This window comes from Dioscorea cayenensis, chromosome 3 (genome assembly GCF_009730915.1).
Source record: "Dioscorea cayenensis subsp. rotundata cultivar TDr96_F1 chromosome 3, TDr96_F1_v2_PseudoChromosome.rev07_lg8_w22 25.fasta, whole genome shotgun sequence".
In the NCBI taxonomy this organism is placed as follows: domain Eukaryota; kingdom Viridiplantae; phylum Streptophyta; class Magnoliopsida; order Dioscoreales; family Dioscoreaceae; genus Dioscorea; species Dioscorea cayenensis.
Genome location: NC_052473.1, coordinates 8,611,351 through 8,626,044, shown reverse-complemented (window position 1 = coordinate 8,626,044; position 14,694 = coordinate 8,611,351). Strand labels below are relative to the sequence as shown.

The window sequence follows — 14,694 nt, the reverse complement described above, 5'->3', positions numbered from 1 at the left end:
CCTACTTCCCAATTTCAAGTCTAAAAACAGAATGAGATTTGGCAAAATAAGCATGATAATTAAGATTGGTTATTAATTTGCAAACAAACAAAAGATTGTAAGATAAACTACAGACACAAAGAACATTCTATAGTAAAATGTCAAGAATAATCCAAATAGACTGTATTTCAGTAATCATAGAAAATTTTCCATCTTCCACCTGCATTTTTTGGTCCTAAACTCGGAATGTAAGTGTGAAAATTATGCATTATTGGTAATGTGATCGGTTGCACCCGAGTCAATAATCCATATCTCACCCTAAGTTAATCAAATTAGCAAAGAAATGGCTTGATGTACCTATTTGTGTAATAAAAGAGCTACTAGTTGTTGAGGAGGCAGAGAAAAGGTTGCCCAAATGATCCACTTTTGCCTTTGAGAAACTAAATAATGTTTAGTGTAGTGGTTGATGGAATTCCTAATGCTGATCTATAAAGTAGGACTGTTTTTCCAAAGTTTTTTAAAATCCTATTTAGAATAAATTTTTCCATAGGACTCAAAGATGATTTATGTGGAAATTATTGATTAGTGCATTTTATATAGATATTTTATATACCCTATTGTGTGTTTTACTTGTCTTTTTAGCACATTTTTTTGATAAACTGATGCTACTTGAGGTATGTTTGCTAAATGTTACAGATAATTGGGTTCAGATGAAAAGGAATGAAAGTAGACCAATTCTGATGTAAAACAACAATGGAATACAAGTTTCAGGACAAGCAGGAACGAAGCACACCCATGCTTGGATGCACGCTCGAAAGCACGGGCATGCTGAACCACTGTGTGTTTTACTAGAGTCTGCATAGTACTGAGAAGCACGTTTCGTTGTCCCTAACACCACCGTGCTGAGGGAGCACGGTCGGTAAGCACGGGTGTGCTTATCCCCGTGAATTTTATTGAAAATCGCATGAGAATATCAGCATGGTAGCCGTACTCCTAGCACCGGCGTGCTTTCCAAGCAAGGGTAGTCAACGCAGGAGCGCTTACCCCAGTGCGATTTAGTTTTGAGCTGGAATTAATCCATAGGATCTGGAGCCAAGCACGGTCATTAGCACCCCTTCCCCCTTAGCACGGGCATGCTTCCATCAAGAAAGGGGTTGAGTCTATTCTGAGGCTTTGGCAAGGATGTACGTTATCAAACCCTCCGAAGGTGTTCACCACAGTCCTAGAAGAACTCTTGAATCATTGCCTAGTTATTGCCTTTATCAAGGGGATAAATCCAAAGCATTGTCCTTACCACTCCTATCTTTTCAATCCAAAACTCTGTCCCTTCTTCTTTCCCTATTTTTCTATTATTTATTAGTGTTAATTACTTTAATCCAATCTTTGAGCTGGCTAGATATTAGAAAATAAATAAGTATCGAGAGCTATACCAGTCCCTGTGGATTTGACAACCTTGATCCTGTTGGGTACAGTTTACTACTTGTACGGCCCGTGCAATTGCGGATACGGAAGGGGCGTATCAAGTTTTTGGTGTCGTTGCCAAGGACTAGCAACTCTTGAGAAAGTATTACTTTCTAGTAATTTAGTCAGTTTTCATTATTTTAGTTTATCTTGCTTTCTTTTATTTTCTATTTTGTTTTTGATTTGTGGGTTATTGAACTGGTTTGTAGATATTTTTGCATGACCAGAGGAAGTTCCTCTTCTCCACATGTGAGTCCTAATCTTGAGTTAGAGAGAAGATAACACAGAAGGTTCAGTAGAAATCAGAGACATGGGTTTAGTGGAAATCAGTATTGAGGTTGATCAGAATAAACTAATTGCCAAGAATTAGCATATAAGTATTTCATATTATGCTAGACCAAATTTAGAGGGAGTAGGGTCCATCATTATTCACCCTTCTGTGACGGCGAATAACTTTTAGATGAAACCAAATTTCATACAGATGGTACAATAGATGTGGCAGTTTGATGGCTTTCTGGATAAGGACCCATATGAACACTTGAAGAACTTCTTGGAAATTTATGACACATTCAAGGTAAACAATGTGTCTGAGGATGCAATTCGCCTTTGACTCTTTCGATTCTCAATGTGAGAAAGGGCCAAGCAATGGCTAAGTTCCTTGCCACAAGTGTCGATCACTACGTGGGCACAGTTATCTGAGAAGTTTCTTACTCGATACTTTCCTATGAAGATTACAAAGCTCATAAATGATAAATCTTCTTTACAACAGATGGAGTCTGAAACCTTGTATGAAGCATGGGAACGGTACAAGGAACTATTGAGAAAGTGTCCCCAACATAGGATAGTTGAGTGGATGTAGATTCAAATTTTTTATAATGGCTTGAACTTGGCTACCATGCAAATGTTAAAGGAGGCAGCCTGGGGTTCTCTTTGTAGTAAACAACCAACGGAAGCCTATACTCTTATTGATGGCATGTCATTGAATGGCTACCAGTGGAGCTTAAAAAGAAACACGCTAGTAAAGTCTACTGGAATTTATGTGGTTGATACACTGACTACCCTAGCTGCACAGGTGGAAGCTATTGCAAAGAGGTTGGATGCTATGCAAGTTCAACAATAAGCACTAGTCATGAGTTGTGAATATTTAGCAAGATCTCCACCAACGTGACCATTTATTGAAGAACCAAGATGATCTACGACGTGAACGTGTGCCGGTTTACGTTATCTTGATGAAAGCATGGATTCGGGAGTATTTCGGGTCATACTATAGCAGGGACTGTAGCAAATCACTATAGTAGGTACTGTTCATAACCGACCGAAGAAGGAGCAAAACAGAGGAGCTACACGGGCGTGTGGAAATTCCACACGCCCGTGCGTTAATTCCATAGGCCCGTGTGGAATATCCACAGGGGCGTGTGGAATCCCGATTCTAACCCTATTTAAGGCCAATTTCAGCCCCGATTTCAACATTCTTCTCTCCATCTTTTCCCCAACTTGAGAGAGGGCTGCGGCTAGGGTTTTGAGAGGTATTGGCTAGCGATTTGGAGAGGTTCTACGGCTCCAACATCGTCATCTCTTTGGAAGAAGGTTGGTAAGGGAGCCTCCGTCTGATTGATTCGGCGAGGCGTATCTTATACCGGACATGGGATCTTGCGACGAGTAGAGGACTCTCCACAAGACCATTACCACGACTATCATAGGGGTTTTCCCATGGATTGTTTTATTTTACATTTGATTTCATTATCGTTTGTATTGTGCTCCATGGAGAGCTAAACCCCTAGTGGGTACTTGGGTATTTGTGAACCCTAGGATGTATTAGTTTCATTGAATCTTTTTATTATGCTTTCAATTAATTAATCCTATTGTGAGTTCCAATCTTAAATGTTTGATTGTTTGAATACTATCTTATAGTGACACTAGGGTTGAGAGCTCATGTGGTAACCCTTTGTGAGTGAGTGACACACCACGAGAGTTAGACAAAGCTTGATTGGAGAGGATTGAGAGGGTGAGTCAAGAGGTACAGGAGCGTCCCCTTTCTCCTCCGATGTGATAGATTCTACCTCCGTTCCTCAAGTTCTTTGTGGCCATAATAGAGCGAATGAACTAAGGGATGACCCTCCGCTTGGGCTTAGTTACGAGTGCAACGGAGTGAAGCGTTGAGGTGATTTTAGCATCTAGGGCTTAATTGTGGTTAGGGACCTTTCTTCTGGACCAAGGGTTAGGTCTACAATTAGGAAGAGATTTATCACTTGGAATCCCCAGAGTTTAATTCAATTCTTCTTACGAGTGCGAGGTTGGGAGGTTGTTCAACTTCTCCTGCGGGACATGTAGAGGATTAGGCTTGGTTAACCCTAGATTCGGGGCCATGCATTAAAAGGATGTCCCTGACTCGCCATTGCATTAGTTAGGAAGCATAATAGAGAGTTCTTCCACTAGAAACGATTTTCCTAGTCAGATCAATACCCGGGTACCCCATCTTTATCGATTGTCTTACCTTCTCCTTTACTTTTGCTCTCTTTCGGGTTGTTTTACTTTTGAGAATTGAATCTTGTCACACATATCACTATTCATCTTTCATATAGTTAAGAAGCAAATTAAGTATTTTTATTCCCTTTTCCTTGTGGATACGATACCCCACTCACCTGGGATTTATTACTTCGACAACTCCATGCACTTGTGGGAAGCCCTGTCACGGTCTTAGTTGCGAGTGCAATGGAGTGAAGTGTTGAAGTGATTTTAGCATCTATGGCTTAATTGTGGCTAAGGAACTTCCGCCTGGACCAAAGGGTTAGGTCTACATATAAGAAGAGGATTTATCACATGGAATCGCTAGAACTCATTGCAATTCTATACGAGTGCGAGTTTGAGAGATTGTTCAATTTCTCCTCTGGGATATGTATAGAGTTAGGCATGGTTGACATTAGATTTAGGACCATGTATTAAAAGATCTCCACGACTCATTAATGCATTAGTTAGGAAACATAATAAAGGTTCTTTTGCACTTGAAATGATTATCCTAGGCGAATCAATATCCAAGTACTCCATTTATATCGATTGCCTTACCTCCCATTTACTTGTGCTCTCTCTCTCTCTTGTCTCTTTTACTTTTGTTTGCATTATGTCTTACCACACAAATCACTATTCATATTTTCCTTAGTTAAGAAATAACTTAAGTATTTTTACTCCATATTCACTGTGGATAAGATACCCACTCACCTGGGATTTTATTACTCGACAAACCCGTGCACTTGTGGGACATACGCAAGGGGCGTTGTCAAGTTTTTGGTGCTGTTGCCGGGGAATAGGCATTTAGAGATACTTTGCACTTTGTTTTCTTAGCTATTCATTTATTCATTCTATTTCACATATTCTTTTCTATCATTATTCTGATTTATTTTCTTTGTTTTTGTGCAGCTCCTGGTTCATGACCTGAGGGAACCCCTCAATATTGATTGAAGAAGATCCCGAGTTCGAACGTACACTTGGAAGAAAAGGGAAAGAACCTGTGCAAGAACAGTTTAATCTAGCTGATTTGGAAGTTGATGGATCGGATAATATGGCGGAACAAAATGAGCAGCAGAGGACATTGTCCGATTGTGCCAGACCGTCAGTATTAGGGACACAATCGAGTATTGTGCGTCCCCTGATTACAGCTCAAAACTTCTGGTTGAAGCCGACATTCATCCATATGTTGCAGCAATCCGCACAGTTTAATGGTTTGGCCGATGATGATCCAAACAGTCATATAGAGAACTTTCTCGAGGTGTGTGATATGCTCAAGATTAACGGTGTGACTGATGATGCCATCAAGTTGAGAGCCTTCCCATTTTCCTTAAAGGGGAGAGTGAAGAAGAGGCTACACTCATTACTTAGGGCATCAATTACCACATGGGAGGAGATGGTAGAAGCTTTTCTAGCCCGTTATTTCCCTCTCGAAAAATCTGCAAAGCTTAGGAATGAGATCTCGTCCTTTGTATAGTTGGAATTGGAGTCTCTATTTGAGACATGGGAAAGGTTCAAGGAACTCTTGAGAAAGTGACCGCAACACGAATTCCCAGAGTGGATGATTGTTCAGACCTTTTACAACGCGTTTAATCCGAGCAAAAGGCAACTCTTGGATGTGGCCACAGGAGGTACCTTAGGTAGCAAGACCCCCGGTGAGGCCTGTCAACTAATTGAAGAAATGGGGTTAAATAGCTACCAATGGAATGCTAGGGAGAAGAAGAAGGTGGCCGGGCTTCATGAGATAGATGCAGTAACTTCATTGGCGGCTCAAGTGGAATCATTGAGTTAGAAGTTAGATGTTCTAACTTTGAATAGAGTGGCGGCCATGAATACTTGCACCGGGTGTGGTGGAGGACATGTTCCCTCCGATTGCCCGATCTCCATTGGTGATACATCTTCGGTTGAGAATGTTGATTTTATGGGTAATGCGATGAGGAATTAAGGGAATCCATATAGCAACACCTACAATCCGGGTTGGAAGAATCATCCCAATTTCTCGTGGAGTAACCAAGGTCTACAAAAGGCCATGGGGCCATCGGGTTTCCAACAACAACAAGCCCCAAACATGGAGAACCAAGTTTCCGGTTTGGAGACCCGAATGACCGATTTGGAGAAGGCCTAGACTAGATTTGTGCAATCATCGGATACAAGGTTTCAATCAGTTGAGGCTACACTTTGCAACCACACCGCTTCTTTGTACAACCTTAAGAATCAAGTGGGGCAGATTGTGAAGTCTCTATCGGAGAGATCAAAAGGAAGCTTGCCAAGTAATACCGAGACCAGTCCTAGAGAGCATATGAAGGCGATCACTTTGAGAAGTGGTCGTGAGGTTGAAGACAGGTTTCCCAGTGAGAAACCCAATGAACAGGCACCCGAGGTCATAGAGGTTGAAGAGGGAACAAGCAAGGAGAAGGAGGTGGCACCCCTACCTTTTCAAGCCAAGAATCCCTTATCTCTCTAGGTTGAAGAATAACCAATCGGATGAACAGTACAAGAAGTTCCTGAGCTTATTCAAGCAACTCCACATCAACATTCCTTTTGTTGAGGCATTGTCTGAAATGCCTAAGTATGCAAAATTCTTGAAGGACTTGTTGACTAACAAGAGGAAGTTAGAGAAAAGTGCTTCAGTGATCTTAGATTCTTCTTGCTCGGCGGTTTTGTGAAAAGAACATTCCGAACAAGAGGAAAAACCCGGGAGGCTTCATCATTCCATGTAACATTGGCAATTTAGGTGAAGAAATGGCATTAGCGGACTCAGGGGGTCAGTATCAACGTCAAAACATACACCATCTTTTAGAAGCTAGGCTTGGGCGAGCCTAGGCCCACTCGGATGATTTTGCAATTGGCGGACCGAATAGTGAGACATCCGAGGAGTATCATCGAAGATGTGCTTGTCAAGGTGGACAAGTACATATTTACTTTTGATTTTGTGGTGCTAGACGTCGATGAGGATGTGGATGTACCCTTGATACTTGGGAGGCCATTCTTGCGGACTTCCAAGGCATTGATTGACATGGATGGCGGGGAGCTAACTTTGAGAGTTGGAGATGACAAGCTCACATACCACCTTGCTGAAGCGATGCGGCATTCTCTTGATTTTGATGATACTTTGTCTTTGTATTTTCTTGACACTACTGATGAGATTGTTAATGAATATATATAGGAAATGTTCAATTCGGACCCGTACGAGTGTTTGTTCGACCAAGAGGTGGAAAATGAAAAAGTAATGATGCTTGGCTTGACGGAAGAAGTACCGTCTACTGCGGTGATCCTGAAGAAGGTGCTTCAGAAGATGAAGAGGGCGAGGAGACACCAACGAAAACGCTCCAAGGCTATTGGAGATGTGCCTGAACCGAACAAGTTGGATGAACCATTACTAGGTGATCCCAAGCCTGATAACTATCCCTCTACCTTCAAGAGACTCTGTTCATCATGCTTTCAAGCTATGGGTAAAAGGGCAACCTTCATCTATGAACCCCCGTGAGGTAAGACAAGGTACGTCAAGCTTAGTGTAGTAAAACAAGCGCTTCTTGGGAGGCAACCCAAATGTTTACTGTTTTCTTAGTTAGTAGTTTAGTTTTTGTGCGAATAAAGTGTTGGGTTGTTAATAATAAAAAATAATAATAAAAAAATTTAAATAAACAAAAAAAATAAAAGAAAGATCTCAAATTTTAAAATAAAAAAAAATAAAAAAAATTAGATTTGATTGTTGTTGTGATTTGACGGAGGGTTGGCTGAGAAGATAAGATCCCACATTAAAAAAAATTTAAATTTGGAATTTTGGTTTGGATCACTTCATGATTTGGAGGAGGGGTTGGTTGAAAAAAGATAAGCATGTTGTTCTTTTAAGAAGAGAGGGGCCGGTAAAGATAGAGGAGAGAAAAAAAAGTGAGAGAAGAAAAAGAGAAGATAAAAAGAAGAGGTATATTTCTCTTCCTCTCCCTGTATTCTTATATACATATATATATTTAAAAAAAAAAATCATTGCCACAGCTGCCGCCTCTCACCACCATTGCCGCTATTCACCGCTGCGGCATGCTTGAATGGCTGAATAATGCCGCCAAACATGCCGCTGCACGTCGCCGTTGCCGCTATTCATCACCGAGACATGCTTGATGGCTGAAGTAATTCCGCCAAGCATGTTACTGCCACCGTTCATTGTCGCTGCTATCTGCTGCTGTGTTGGCCAGTGATGCCACTGCCGTCAGAAAAAAAATTACTGAGGAACCCGACGCAGTCCCCGAAGGCACCACGAGGACCCAGTGCAAGAGGCATTACTACTCGCAGAGACAGAGAGACCATTTGCATCTGGTTTCTCTCTCATCCAAGCCCCTGCTCGTGGTGCTTCTGATCTTCGCCTATCAACTACCTCCATCCTTAACTTTAAATCATCTCGCGTTCTTCATTGTTGCTGCGGTGATTACTTGCCAACTCCATTGCCTCCCACTTTTCTGCTTTCTAAGACCAAAACCTTAAACTTGCATCTTTTCTCTTCCAATCTTTCGGCTTTGATTCTTGTGGCATCCCTCCTTCAAGGATTAAGAGGTGTCAGATGATGAAGCCGGTAAGGAGGAGAACGAGCTTGATATTTCTTCCCTTGATGCCATCACCAAATGTAAGAGCGCTGCTGATATCGTTAACAAGACTCTCCAGTTTCCATTATCACAGTGCAAGCCTGGAGTCAAGGCCGTCGACCTCTGCGGGAAAGGCGATGTCTTTATCAGAGACTAAGATGGAAGTGTGTACAAGAATATGAAGAAGAAGAAGATTGAGACGGGTGTTGCCTTCCTGACATGCATCTCTATTAACAATGTTACCGCTTCCTACTGATGAGATGGTCTTGGTGGAGAATAATATTGTGAAGATTGACATGGGGTGTCATATTGAAGGATTCATCGCTGCGGTGACTCATACTCATGTCATTCATGAAGGGTCGGATACTGGGAGGGTTGTAGATGTGATTGCAGCTGTGAACATGGCAGTGGAGGTCGCGTTAAAGCTTGTCAGGTCTGAAAAAGCACAACAAGGATGTCACTGAAGCTATTCAAAAAATTGTTGCTTGACATGGTCCCCTTGCGTATATCCCGCAAGTGCACGGGTTTGTCGAAGTAATAATCCCGGTTGAGCGGGTATCGAATCCACAGGGAGTAGGGAATAAAAATACTTAATTTGATTCTTAGATATGTAAAAGATCAATGATAATGAGTGTGACAATGATTCAATTCTCAACAGTAAAAGCAACAAGTAAGAGAGCAAAAGTAAAGAAGGGGGTAAGGCAATCGATAAAGATGGGGTACCCGGATAATGCTCCGCCTAGGATAATTGTTTCAAGTGCAAGAACCCTCTATTATGCTTCCTAATCAATGCAATGGTGAGTCGTGGAAATCCTTAATTACATAGTCCCAAATCTAAGGTCAACTATGCCTAACTCTATACATGTCCCGGAGGAGAAATCGAACAATCTCAACACCTCGCACTCGCATAGAGTTGCAATGAGCTCTAGGGATTCCAAGTGATAAATCTCTTCATTATTATAGACCTAACCCTTTGGTCCAGGTGGAAGGTCCCTAACCACAATTGAGCCATAGTAACTAAGATCACCTCAACGCTTCACTCCGTTGCACGCGCAACTAAGCCCCAGCGGAAGTTTATCCCTTAGACCATTCACTCTATTATGACCGCAAACAACTCGAGGAATCGAGGTAGAATCTATCACGCCAGAGGGTAAAGGGGATGCTCCTGTACCTCTTGACTCACCCTCTCAACCCTCTCCAACCTAGCTTTGTCTAACGCTCGTGGTGTGTCACTCACTCACAAGGTTACCAACAAGAACTCTCAACCCTAATGTCACTCTAGGGGAAATGTTCATACAATCAAGCATTCAAGATTGCAACTCACAATAAACATCAATTTATTGAAAGCATAATAAAGAGGTTCAAATAAACAAATACATCCTAGGGTTCACAATACCCGAGTACCCACTAGGGGTTTAGCTCTCCATGGAGCTAAGTACAATCAAGGAAATAGAATGTAAAAGCAATGAATCCATAAAGAAACCCCCTCAACAGTCATGTCGATGGTCTTGTGGAAAGTCCTCTACTCGTCGTCCAAGGATTCCCTCGTCCGGTATAGGATACGCCTCGATGGAAGCTCCCCTACCAACCTTCTTCCTAAGGAATGATGATGTCAGAGCCGTAAAACCTCTCCAAAACCTTGGCCAATACCCTTGGAAACCCTAGCCGAAGCCCTCTCTTAGGTTGGGGAAAAGATAGAGAAAAGAATACTATAATCGGGGCTGATTCGGCTTTAAATAGGGCTGGAATCGGGCGACTACACTGGCGTGGATGCTTCACGCGCTCGTGGGCAATTTCCATACGGGCGTGGATAATTTCCACACGCCCGTGTGGATCTTCTGAACTCCTGTTTTCTCGGCCGGCTGTGAATAGTACTGCTACAGTACCCGGCCTGAATAGCTTCCCGAATCCATACTTTCATCGGAGTAACGCAAACGTGCACACGTTCACGTCGTGGATCACTTGCGTCTTCAATGATAGGCACGTTGGTGAAGCTCTTGTTCTATGTGCATAAGTCGGAATGCTCGAGTGTGACTGCCTTTGTGCCCCTCCAAATGGATGTGCCAACTCGAATACGAGGAGGTTGGCACACACTCTAGCATCTCACATGGACCCATGTCTCCGCGTTTGAAACTTAGCAAGATTTCCTCCAAATCGGTGCATTGTAATCCACATTGGCTTCTTTCCTTCATACTTGGCCTCACAACCCTACCTGCACGAAAGTAACATAAAAACACACATATTAGTGTAAAAACCTGAGAAAAGTAATGCTCAACATAAGGAATGAACGCTTCGCATTCATATCGCACAAGCACTTATCATTGCTACTTATGACTATAGAATTATTGAGGTGGTGATTAGCCACCAACTTAAGCAGTTTGTTATTGATGGTGACAAAGTCGTACTTAGTGTAGCCAGTCAAGAGAGTAGGTTTGATGATGTAGAATTCCAAAAAAATGAAGTTTATGCAATTGATATAGCTACCAGCACTTATGAAGGAAAGCCGAGGGTTTTGGGTGAGCACCAAATTATTATATATAAAAGAGCAGTGGACGAAAATTATCACCTGAAAATGAAGTCCTCAAGATTTATCAGAAATTTCCAATCATGCCATTACAGCCATATCCAGTTTTACATGAAAAGCCAGGGGATCTCGTTGCCCACATACCATTGATGATGATGCTAATCATGATGATGACACTAACCCTGATGATGATAATGATGATGATGCTAACGATGATAATAGTGACATTGTGGTTGTGATCGTTAGGTGGATGCAAAAAAAAAATTAAATTCTCAAAATTGAGTATATGCATCTCCAAGTATTGATAAGAAGTTGAACGTACAAGATGAAGATGATTTCCCACATGAGGTTCAGAATAAAACAATGGCTTATGAGTGCAAGTTATGAAATAATTATTTTTTAAAGATATTGAGTGTGATATGTGAATGGGCATGGATAGCATGTGGGAAAAAAAAATAAGAAATGATAAAAACACGTTGAATGCGTCAGGCCCACTATAAAATAACCCACATGCAAGTTTACATATGTGTTTAAATAAAATAATAAAAATAAAAAAATAAAATAAATCAAATAAATAAAATAATAATGAAAAGGAGCCTACCATAAAAGAAAACATGTGTTACAAAAAAAATGATGAGGCGTACGCATGAAAAGTCACAAGAAATCATGTGAAGTAAAAAAAAAAATTTAAAAAAAATTAATTAGAAAAAATGCATACGTGCATATAAAAAATAGAATAAATAAAAGAATGAGAGAGTATGTCTATGTGCATAAGATGAGAAATAAAAAAGTATGGAATATTAACCAAAGACTGCTAATATTCAATAGTCTTTGATTTAAAAAAAAAACTCCAACAATGCAAGCATAAAAAATAAAGGGAAATATTCGAATATTAACCAATCTTCTTTGTTAGTCAATTAGGAAGAGCCTCATTGATGGTATCCTTGGTTATATATATAATAAAATAAATAAATAAAAAAACATAAATAAAAAAATGAAATGATGAATGAGGAGGCGCACGTATGAAAATTCACAAGAAATCATGCATACGTGCATATAAAAAAATTAATTAAAATAAAAAAATAAATAAAGAAATGATGAATAAAAGAATGCCTACGTGCATGAGATGAGAAATAAAAAAGTATAATGGGCTCACCATTTTTTTTAAAAAAAAATGATGAATGAATATTTACCAACGAATGAATATTTACCAACATTATATCATGCTATGCATGCATGCAAAAATTGTTTTTGTATTAAAAAAAATATGGGTCATACGTGATTAGTAAAGATGGATGTTGGTGATGTTGAAAAGATGGTGACTACAATGATACGAATTATAAGGACCATGGGATGTGTAGCAATAAAAAAAAAAGGCTCCGCCAATACATCAAATACTGATGGCACTTACTAGAGAAGCAACAAAATTACTTGGTCAGAAGCTATAACAAGAATGTTCAATTCACGGCAGCGGAATTCTTTTTCTTAAAAAAATATATATATATGAAAGATGGAGACGATATATGTAAGGCCGTAATGAGAAAGACTTTTCAAAAATGATGGAAGGACATGCAATGTGGTGACAAAACATAGGCAGTGGCGAATCTCAAGGCAATAGCGAGATCTAAAAATGGCAACAAGGCATAGGCAACGGCAGGCAACGTAGTGACAAGGCACAAGCAGCGGCGATGATAAAAAAATATATATATATATATATACATATAACGGGATGTAACAAATATGTTTATATAATAAAATAACAAGATTTATCATTCGCAAATCTTCTTGCTCTTACTTGTACCTTTTGCCCATAATCGGAGGTTCCTAAGATTTCTAATCTACGGGTAATTAATAATAGAGGCTTGCCTCTATTAGGAACGAAAGAACCCACACAAAACAAATATGATATTTGTGCTTCGATATATCGTCTGATGTCTTTTTCATGATGCCAGACGCGTATTTTCGATCCCACACCCGGGAGCTTTGACCCCGCAGAGAGCTTATAGAGCAATGTGTGGTCAAGGTCAGTATGGGCCGGGGGTGTCCAAGGACACGTGCCTTTCCCGACTTGCATACTGATATTTACATGCCATTCTGAGCAGTTCGGTGAATGGCCGTGGTGATAGCACTGGTGTCCTAAGCTGGCAGGAGCTTTTGTACCTGTATTCGATGGTTCAGCGCATACCGATTCATCTTGGGTATATCGTCATAGAGTACATTCGATCAGGGGTAGTATGCCAGATTGGGAGCGATCTTCTCAGGCTCCTACATTACGAGACTAGTTTTGGGTATGGGTCTCTTAGATGCGATTCGCGAGGCTGAGAAGACGAGTATACTTACTCCCTGAGCCTGGAGATGATGAGATTGATGGGTATGGTCCGCAGGGTTCAGATGAGAGTTTATGCCTTGGTTCTACCAGCTCCAGAGATAACAGAGGAGGATGGTTATGATGCCGAGGCATCGCAGCCTGTTCCTGAGCTCCCCATTGACACAGATGGAGATCGATGCACCTCCGGTGGTAGAGGACCCACCCCCAGTACGCATGTTTTCACCATCTCGAGCCCATGATCGCTTTGAGAGGCTCGAGAATGTTGTGGGGGTGATATGGACAGAGGTTGCTGAGGTCCGAGCAGAGATTGCTGAGGTTTGGGCTGTGCAGGCCGCACAGTATATAGAGTTCATAGAACGTTTTGACACGCTACAGCAGATTCTAGAGCGAGACGTCTCCTCATCGTTTGTCTTGCGGCCGAGGACTCCTTAGACCCCTCCGGCATCACCATCACCACCTCCACCAGCACCTTTCGATCTAGCACCCGCAATAGCAGAGGAGCCAGAGTGCGTCACCGACACTTGATTTATTTTCTTTCGTTTCTTTACTTTTTACATTTCATTTTGGACTTGTATACTCAGGACTTTCCTTCTGAGTTTATTTTCATTTTGTTGTCTTGAGTTGTATTCATTTCTCTATCTTTTATATACTCGAGCTGTTTTTGTTTTTTGAGCTTCACTAAACCCCATCGTGTATGCGTGCAGATGGTCTTGTCATCGTGGGAATTGAGAACTTATCATAGACACGGCCAAGGTGCTTCGGCACTTGGCCGTGTGTGCTTTACAACCCGTTGGAACACCACTCCCAACGAATTAGCTCCATCAAATGCAACACTAGGAGTCTGGGGAGTATTGTTTTGATTGCTTCTCCCGCATATATTCTTGATTTATATACATCATGAGTGAGCTTGCATGTGTACATTGGGGACAATGTACAACTTAAGTGTGGGGGGAGGGGGGAGTTTCATAGTGCACACATCTCTTTTATATTAGTCTTGATTGTTATACATGCTCACATATCCAATGGCGGTTCACCTTAGTTGCAATGATTGTATTCTTGGGTTTAGGAGGAGAATTTTTACCATTGAATGTCTTCATGCTCTAGTTTTTGCTTGAATTTGTTGGAATTTTTGCCCGATTGACACTTGTGTACTACTCACTCTTTAAACTCTTTTGGAGACTCATGTTCGATGTTAAAGGGTCTAATTATTGTTATTTCTTTTGTATTTGTAAAAAAAAAGGAAAAATTAAAAGAAAGAACAAAATAGTTTTGTTGTTTAGTTGTGCTTGTTGGGTGGAAAGAGCTACCACCTATGATGTATG

At 41.0% G+C, this 14,694-nt stretch overlaps 2 non-coding genes and 1 pseudogene across 2 annotated transcripts; 1 reads left to right on the top strand and 2 right to left on the bottom strand.

Moving 5' to 3' along the window:
- Positions 1-2,176: 2,176 nt before the first annotated feature.
- Positions 2,177-2,283, bottom strand: LOC120257680. Its single transcript, XR_005535771.1, has one exon. It is a non-coding gene; the product is annotated as a small nucleolar RNA R71 (small nucleolar RNA).
- A 52-nt stretch (positions 2,284-2,335) lies between these two features.
- On the top strand, positions 2,336-11,282 carry LOC120249972 (annotated as a pseudogene).
- On the bottom strand, positions 5,387-5,493 carry LOC120257682. Its single transcript, XR_005535773.1, has one exon. It is a non-coding gene; the product is annotated as a small nucleolar RNA R71 (small nucleolar RNA).
- Positions 11,283-14,694: the final 3,412 nt, after the last annotated feature.